Source organism: Poecilia formosa, unplaced genomic scaffold, assembly GCF_000485575.1.
Source record: "Poecilia formosa unplaced genomic scaffold, Poecilia_formosa-5.1.2 Scaffold178, whole genome shotgun sequence".
Classification (NCBI taxonomy): domain Eukaryota; kingdom Metazoa; phylum Chordata; class Actinopteri; order Cyprinodontiformes; family Poeciliidae; genus Poecilia; species Poecilia formosa.
In genome coordinates, this window is record NW_006800117.1 from 578,357 (window position 1) to 588,239 (window position 9,883).

The window sequence follows — 9,883 nt, forward strand, 5'->3', positions numbered from 1 at the left end:
ACGAAGAGATTTTTCATGTGGGAGGATGACAAAAAACTGACTGTCCCAATGTCAAATACTTTTAAAAATCATATTTTATAGGAAAGTATATTTAATGTGGCAATAATGGAACAATAATACCAGAGATGTATTTTGATTTTGACCTTGAATTTTGATCCAAACATCAAAATGTCACATGGAGTGACTATTTGGCATATGAGAGATTATTTTAAATACTTGACTATTTTCCAATGCATATACTGCAGCATATCACTGTAAAAACCTTTAAAATTTGGATGTGAAGATAAAAATGTGCTCATTGAATACAATTTATTCCTATTTGCATGTATGTACTAAATACAAGCTTCTCTTTAATATTGTATCAGTCAATCAAGTTTATTTGTATTGTACATTTCAGCAACAAAATGGCAGATTAAAGTGCTTTAAATCATAAAAATACAAAAATATGTTTAATGTAAAATTAATTCGAATCTTTGCATTTGAATTGAATTGAAAACAAAAATTAAGTCATAAAAACAACATATTGAGAAACCAGAAACAAACATTACATTTTGTCATCATTGATATGTTGGTCAATGTTCCAGTTACTAAAAGCAACTCTAAACAGGCTAGTTTAGAGGGAAATATGTTGCTTCAATTGTCCCACTTGAATTTCAGCATGTTGGCCATTTTTCAGGATAAGTGTTTAAATGTTTGAAAAACCTGTTTCCGTCCTCGCCTGTGGGGGCGCTGCATTAATAACAACTGAAGGAAACAACACGAAAACCTCTGAAGAAGAAACTGAGCACAACTTCCTTCTTCACTATATGTGAACAAAAATGGAGGCGTCAGATTTTAGTGGTTGTAGAATTTATTTTTGGCTAAAAGCTATTAGCCATTTCTCCTGCTAGCACATTTATTTTGGTTGTATTTACCCAGAATGCCTTGCACTGTAGTTCACTTCCTGCTTTTGGAGCGGTCTCTGGTCCACTTGATGTTCACATCTACAGTCTGTCTACATCTACAATACACAATGTATTGCTACATTCACACAGACTAGCATCGTCTGCGGTTAGCTACCGGCTAACTGTGGCTAGCGGCGTCTAATCTCATCTAACAAAAAAGTATGTATTTGCAAGCTTTCTAACGGTTAGTAACCCAGTTACAACAGCACAAGTATTTATGTAAATATTATCGTTTTTCTCTCCAGCATAAACAAAAAACTAATATTTGATTAGATCACTTGAGTTTGTAAGGAACTATTTACATCTTGTTTATTTGTAATTTTATCCAAAACAGCCAAATTTTTTATCTGATATTACATAATTGTTTCTTCTTTATTTGCTGTGTTTGGTCTTATTCCTGCTGATGTTTTCAGCAGCAGCTTTTCTAAAGGTTACAGATAAATGCATGTGCACACATATCCATTTATCCAGAGGGTAAAGTGACGTTTCCCCGCCACCTGCAAAGCCTTTCATCTGTCTGACCAGATCAGATCTCCCAGCCGTGTTAATGGCTAACTGTGGCGCGCAAAGCTCCCCAACAAGGAACCTGATTGTTCTACTAATGTGTTACTTCCTGTTGGAGTCACTTCTCGGGATTGGAGCTGAGAGCAAAAAAGAAATTCCCCACATCAGAGCGATCACAGGGTTGCCAAGGTTTCACTTAGCCAACCATCCAGCTAGCCAGTGAGCCGGCCAGGCGGCCTCTGCTGCAGGCGATGGAGGAGATGGATTTCACTAAACAGGAATGACTGACCTGAAATCTTCTGTAAAGAGCTTTTGGTCCATATTGGCCTGGAAGAACTGATCTGATACCAAAAACACATTTATATGATGCTCAGAATGTTGTTTTTAACCATCTAAATACACGATTCTCTTTAATATCAAATACAATTATGTTTTGTTACACAGTCAAAAACTAAATTATTTACCTATAAACTAAAAATAAACTAAATATATAACTATAACTATAACTATAACTATAACTAAATGCAAGCTAATTAATTTAGTTTGAAGTTAAGTAGTTAACTAAATATTTTCTCAAGTAAGTGAGGTTGCTAACTAAATATTCAGTTTAGTGCTAAATAGTTAGCTTACTAACAATTCTTAGGTTAGAGCTAAATGTATCTTTCTCAGAGGTACCTAACTATTTTTGTGTCAAGGTAGATATTTAGCTTTCTAAATAAATATATGGCTTCAAACTAAATTCATAGCCTACAAGCTAGCTATTTAGGTTGGAGCTAAATATCTAGCTTGCTAATTATAGGTTAAAACTAAATATGTAACTAACTCAGATCAAACTAACTATTTAGTTTAGAAGTAAATCTTGCTAACTAAATATTTTAGATGGAATTAAATATTTATCTTGCTAACTAAATATTTAGCCTGCTAATAAACATTCAGCTTCAATCTACATAGTTGGTATGTTAGCTAAATAGTTTGAAGCTAAGTATTTGGCTTGCCAACTAAAAATTTAGTTTGTGAACTACATATTTACAAATTTGTGAATAACATTGAAAATATTACTTTGAAAAACGAACCCTCCATTTTTCTCCTTACAGGCTAAATAAGCCAAATTATTGCTTTTAAGCATAAGGCTGCATTCCCACCTAATGTCCCCATTTTAAAGTTATTGATAATTAATTGCACCAAGTAGACCTCATTAACATTTAGATATGTTAGCAGTTATTACTTGTTCTTCTCTCTGCTGGGTTTAAAACTTTGATCTGCAGGTATTAAAGTCACCAGTTTCAGCTTAAGGAGCTTTCCGCCCTGCTCTATATGCGTGACGCTATCTGAGACCAAGCAGGCAGAGCCTCTCCGCTTCCGCACAGCGGCTGTGAGCCTGAGCAGAGACAATCTGGAAGATCGTGTCAGTAGCAGGTCAATTCCTTGGCAGAGGAAGCGCGGTGTTGCTATGGCGATATGCCTTTTTAACCAGCCCAGAGCCATGGGCCGGGGCAGCGCCGTCGGTGTGAACGCTGTTCAAGAAGCAGCAGAGATCAGGGTCTTAATCAGTCAGCACTGATACCGGGGTGAGGGGTGGGAACGGAGCCTGGGGGGTTTGGAACGACACACAGAACCACACACCACGTTTAGCTAACACCAACAAAACAACAAACACCGAAACATTTCCACTGATATAAGTAAAAACGGGAATTAATGGAGAAAAACTATTTATAATAAGAACTACATTGTGTCTTTATAAAGCTATAAACATACTGAAAATATAGATTATAACGTTCTTTGCTTTAACTGGCAGCCATCTTGGTAGGCAGTTGCTATGACAACAGTAAACAAGCCACAACATTACAAGTACATTACAACTGTTACTCATTTACAATTTTTGAGTCTTAAGCCTGATATTAAAAACGAGGCTTAATCAATCCTAACCAACTTTCAACAAGATTTAGAAATCAATATTTAGAGTTTTTATCTTTTACTTTTTCATGTTCTTTACATCAATTTATTATACCTTCCCCACTTTTTTTCCCACTATGCAAAAGAAAATACATATTTGACTAAACAAGCAAAATTAACGTCCCAATCTATAGATATTGAAAAAAATTCTTGAGATTATCACATATGACACAATTGTCAAACTCGAGGCTCGAGGGCCAAATCTGGCCCACCATAGCTTTTTATGTGGCCCTCTATACTCAAAATTATAGCAATAGGCCCTTCCAGTTTACACAACTAACCGCAATATTCACACAAAAATCAACAGATCCCCTCATTTTTTCTGATCTTATCAACATTTTTTCTCAAAATTGGCCAAATACAAGTGGCTGTTGTTTCAGCCTTACTTAGTTATAGTCCATGACCGACAGAGCGGTTAATAAAAGTTCACATTTAACATCATATATTAGTGCAAATATTGTAAAAATTCCTTACAAATATTTCTAAATTAGTACCACAAAATCTGTAATGTTGATTGCAGAAAACCACAAAAACAATCCTGGACGGACTGATTAGTGTGAAAAGATGTTAAAGGTGTTATTTTAAGAAACACTTATTGAATGCTGAAACACCTATTTATTGATATTTTAACTATTTAAGTGGTTTTTATCAATATGATCTGGTACAACAGGCCCTGAACATTCAGAGTTTTGATCTGGAAATGAGTTTTATGTCCCTGACATACGGGATGAAAACAAGAGAATCATGGACTATTTTGAATGTGAATAAGAATAAAGAGTGAGATATTTGGTGGTGGAATGATGTCACACCACCAGTAAAGGAAGACTCTGTGATGTCACTGGCGATGAGGTCTGTGATGTCATCAACTGCAGAATTGTACGTAACACAGTTATGCATATTTTTCATTGCTTGCAATATTACTGACCCATTCAGACGTGTGCAAAGCTCTTTTCAGTTAGTTTACCAATCGACAGTTTTAGTGATCGTATTTAGGACAAAATGTCTCATCATACGCCGAGATATAACAGTGGAATGATGGGACCCCACGAGAGGAGGGGAGTCCATCAAAACCCCCAAGGCAGGTTCCCTCCTGCACACCCAAATATCTTACACGAGGAAATCCAACGACTGAGCTCCCTTCTGGAAATGGAGAAAGCTGGAAGGTTTGAAGATAACCAAAAACTGGCCCATCTGGAGGCAGAGCTGGAAGAGACAAAACTCCAGTTAAAACGGCAAAAAGCTCTCAAAGAAATGTATATCAACAAGGGCAAGGAGACAAAGAAGGAACTTGAGAGAGTAGAGAAGTTCAGTGATCCAGAAGTCCTTAAAGCTGCGGCCATGGCTTCCAAGATTCACAACGATGTGAAATACAAGAAGAAGAAGCCTTTGCAAGAAGATTTTGTGGAACTAAAGGTGGCTCACCTCCTCAGCCAGGAAGCGTTTGTAGCTGAAATACAGGCTGAGAGAGCGAAAAGTAAGGCCCTCCAAGAAGATCTGGACGCACTCCAGACTTCCTACAAGGAGCTGCGCTCCAAGTATGAAGCCGACGCTGCTCTGGTGAGTCAGGAGGCCGAGACACAAAGTGCGAAAAACTCCGCGATTGAAGAGAAAACAAAAGAGTGAAGAGCAGATCTAAGAATGATTCTGATATTTAGAGAAGGAGAAAGACATGTGAGAGAGGAACCGAGGGCTGGAATCAAACCCATGTAGGTTGTAGCCTCTGTGCTCCGTCAAGAGGAAAAGTTTCTTCCCCCATTGACAAATTAGACAAAAGATCCCATCCCAACCCAATTGGTGGAAAAAACGTTGGCAGCACGGTGGAGCAGCGGTTAGAGTTGGCATGTTCTCCCCGTGTTTGCGTGGGTTTTCTCCGGGTGCTCCGGTTGCCCCCACATCTCCCAAACATGTAGGTCAGGTCAGTTGGTCACGGTAACTTTCCGCCAAAAGAGTTTAAGAAACTCCAAACATATGTCCAGGGGAATCTGCTGCATGTCATTCCCTTCTCTCTCCTTCCAATTCCTGTTCAATCACTGTTAAATAATGGCCTAAAAAATGTATTAGAGCCTAAAAAACCTAAGAAAAAACTAAAAAATACATTTTACCTCACAAGTGGAGGCGCTTGCAAACTGACCAAAAGTCAGAATATGCTTACCCCCTCTCAGTTTCTCTCTTTCTTACATAATTAATAGGATACTTAATATACATACACACACACACGCACGTACGCACGCACGCACGCACGCACACACACACACACACACACACGCGTCCCCTCCGTGGGCTGCCACCTTATTGTGGTGGGGGGGTTTGAGTGTCCCAGTGATCCTAGGAGTTACACTGTCGGGGCTTCACGCCTCTGGTTGGGCCACCCAATGCAGACAGGTTCTAGGTGAGGAACCAGACCAAGTGCAGCCTATAGATCTCTAATGATGAATACGACCATTGCAAACGGTGGTTGTACTCGCCCGTACATGAGGTCCCTCCCTGGAGACAGGCCTGGGGGTGGGGCACGTTGGGGAGCGCTTGGTGGGCCGTCAGGCCACCGGAGGGCCGTCAGGCCATCGGTGGGCTGTTGGGCTGTCAGGCCATCGGTGGGCCGTCAGGCCATCGGTGGGCTGTTGGGCTGTCAGGCCGCCGGGCCGTCGGTGGGCCGTCGGGCCGTTGGTGGGCCGCCGGGCCATCGGGCCACCGATGGGCCGTCAGGCCGTTGGGCCGCCTCAGTGCTCCAATCACCAGGCTTAGCAGGTTTTCTGGGGGAAACCGTTCAATACTTTAACCTTTTTGAATCCTCCTCCTAAAACTTAACCAAAATATGAAAAATCCTAAAACTCCTACTATAACTAAACTAAAGCTAAACAATTTATAACTAATAAAAACTAGCAAACACTCTCTAAAGACTTATTAAAACTAACAAAATGTCACAGTATGTCATTTTTGCCCTTTTCTTTGCTATTTTGCTGATAATTTGAATATTTGATCTCATTACTACTGAAATCTATTTGCATGAATGTGAGATGAATTTTCTGAGTAAAAATCATCACTTAGTTGCACATATGCTTCAGAGCATGCTACTCCTGTTGGCATCCTTCATGGTGACAAAAAAGTAGTTAAGAAAGAAACTTGTGTCAGTGTGCCCAGTTTGTGTCTTCCCCCTCCAAGGCTCTGAAAGTCTGAGGAGGAAATCTATCCTGAAGTTATGAAACTTAATAACTGACCGACCATCTGATTCACACCCTATCTGTCCAAGACGTGGCACATATTTATTTCCAGCAAGTGATTGCATCAAATTTGTCCTGTTTTTAACTTTGTTAGGAGAGAAAAAAACATGGTTGGCGGATGGATGGTACACACTGGTGGCTGCAGGGAGCCAAAAGCACTTTATTTATGTTTGGATGGCAGTGGGCGCTCGGTTCTGCTTGGCTCAGACTGTGTGCTGTGGTCTTTGGCACCTCTTCGCATCCATCCTGTCCCCCTGACATACACTTCTCCCCGTCTCAACTGGGCCTCCCTAGCATCTTAATGCATCTAAAAACTAATATGCATGAATACGGATCATTAAACGTTAGTTAGACACAGGTACATGTCAAGAAATTACAATATTATTGACAAATTTGTGTATTTTATTGAGTCAGTTGGATAAAAAATGAAGCTCATGTCGATTACTTTTAAACACAAGATTTAGGTAATTTAAAAAATGTCAAAATTAAGGCAGAAACTTGTTTAGCAAGGCATTTCCATTCACATTACTCACATGTGAGTAATGTGAATGGGGGCAGTGTTATGTGTTTTCTGGACATATTGTGCCAGTTTATCGCACAATCAAGTATCTTTGTTACCTTCAATTGTTATAAAAATGCTGTAAATATCAAAAAATGACATAAAACTACAACAAAACTTTTGTCTTTTTCTTCAGCGGTAAAAACAGCTGACCAAACGTTCTGGAATTCCGCTGTGGTTGCTAGGTAACGGGGTGGGGTTGCTCGGAAACAGCCTGGGTTTGGCCGGGGTTGCTAGGTAACGGGCTGGGGTTGCTAGGTGAGCGGCAGTGGTCATTGATTGGTGACGTTACATTCAGGAGCTCATTTTCCAGTTACCAAAAAAGCATTAAAGTGGCAGTTTTATCATTTTACAACACAATCCAGTAACTGTGTTTCTTTTGGTTGTTATAAAAATGCTATAAATCTTAAATATGTCTTCAAATAAATCTTACCTCGCGATTTAACGCCTTGAAATTGGGCGTCTGTCTCTTTAAGAAGCTCCGCCTTCAGAAAGTCATCACAACATGGCTCCAGTATTAACCCTTTAACAACATTTCTTCCAGCGCTGCTCCACAGGGTGAAACTTGTTAACATCTTTGCTTCAGTTTTATCGATGTTGAGTCTTGCTGACATTTGAGAAACTTAATTGAGAAAGTGATACAACAAAATCAACAACAAAAAGAACACTGTGGTGCAAACGGACTTCAAAATAAGAGCATCAGTATACATAACTACTTGAAGAGTTTGTAACTGTTGAAAAATAAAACTTGAACTAAGACATTATAGAGTATTGATCATGTAGTATTAATCTTGGGGAAGCTAAGCTAAAAGTTTTCAAAGTTAGCTAAACAAATTTGCATAATTGTGCTCTCCACTAGTCCATAGCAACTTTTTGACCACATTTTTTCCTTCCACTCAATTTCCACACACTGAAATTTGTTTGCCTATTACATTATAAGGTGTAAATGTCACATTTATGAGGAAAAAGCTTTTAAATCATCTATCATGGTCATTTTTACCCCCAATAATCTCCTTTTTTCCCCTCTCGTTGCACTACTTTCCATTTTCCTCAGGAATCCGTCCTTCTGTATATAAATACATAATTTTAACTGTTATATTTATATAGAAAAGCAGGATGAGGTGCCTCAGAAGGAAGCAGAGCCTCTTCCTGTGCTCTGAATCTCTGCAGAGACTCAAACCCAGATTTTGTGTCCTGGGTTCTCTCAGTCGGCTGCATGCAGGGAAGCAGAGCGCCGGTTCTGGTTCTGTCCATCCGCGGCCAGATAACGGGCCGACACCGGGACTAATTTGGTCATGTGCAGGGCTGCCGGATGACGAGCGGCTGATAAAGAAAACATGGCTGCAGGATGTGAGCTCTCCACATCAGGAGTGTTGCTGGATGTAATATCTGAACAGGACAACCACAACCTCCAAACATGGGCGTGGAAATCTGTTATTAATTAAATATTTTTAACTTTTATGGTATATTTTAATCCACACAATCCCATGTTTTCTTTATATTTGAGACTTTTAAGTGAAACTTTAATTTGGACATAAATTATTAGCCTGATTACTAATTGATAGGGACAGAAACAAGATAACGAGTTTATGTAGCAATAGCTAAGTCGCTAAACTCGATTATTAAATAAAAAGTTAAGATCAACGTTAAATACAATAGAACAATAAAAAGATATAAAACAATGTATTTAAAACGACACAATAGAAAGATTGTAGTTTCTGGAAATGAGTCCAGTTCTTAAACCCTGAAGTAACAAAGTTGGTCGTGTTGCCAGTTCTGCTTCAGGTTTCAAGCTGTTGGCATGCTGAGGCGATTTAAGCATCAATAAGTAAACTGATTTTGATAAATCAGTGAAAACATTTTTGACTTGATCTTTTTTAAATGCAGTACGCTGCAGTGTTAGATGTTTATTGAGATGCTGCAGAGATTTAGTTTTTTCTGCTGAGATGAAAACCAGAAACACATCGATGTGATGAAGGTTTTGTCCAGAAACGCCAAACTCAGAGCTGGGAAACAAATTCAGGAGGAGAATCTCATTTCAATGAGAAAACTTTCTAATTTTAACGAGTTTTGCATCTCATTAAAATGAGAAAACTTTGTTTTAGGAAGAAAATTTGTTATAAGGAAGTTTTCTTATTAAAACTTTTCATTAAAACAAGAAAGTTTGTCATAAAAACAGTTTCTTGTTATAATAACATATAAAACTTTTCTTCTTATTATGGCATATAAACTTAATTTTAGTGTTTTCCTGTTTAAATCGTCGTTTTGTCGGAAGGTTTTCTGCTGATCCTGAATTTATTTCAGGTTCTGGCAGTTTGTAGATGTCTGTTTTTATAAATGTTTGTTGTGAAATCAGACGCTGATCGCCCTCTCAGGTTCCTGCTGGAGCCTGAGCAGCAGTACGGAAGCCTGACTGGGTCATCTGGTCCTGACAGTCCGGTTCTGGTCGGGATGACAGACAGACGGCGGCAGTGTCCGGCGCTGCGCTCTGATTGGCTCCCGGAAACGCGGCGGCTGGAAAATGTCCGTGTCACGGAGCGAGGAAGAGACGCAGAGCAGCAGCAGACACATTCCTGGCCCGGTCCGATCCGCAGAGCGGAGCGGGCCGGACTGCCGCTCTGCGCCGCGGCTCCAGATCCCACTGCTGCAAAATGTCCAGGGAAATTATCACCGTCATTATTTTACTGCCAGAAATGAACACGTTC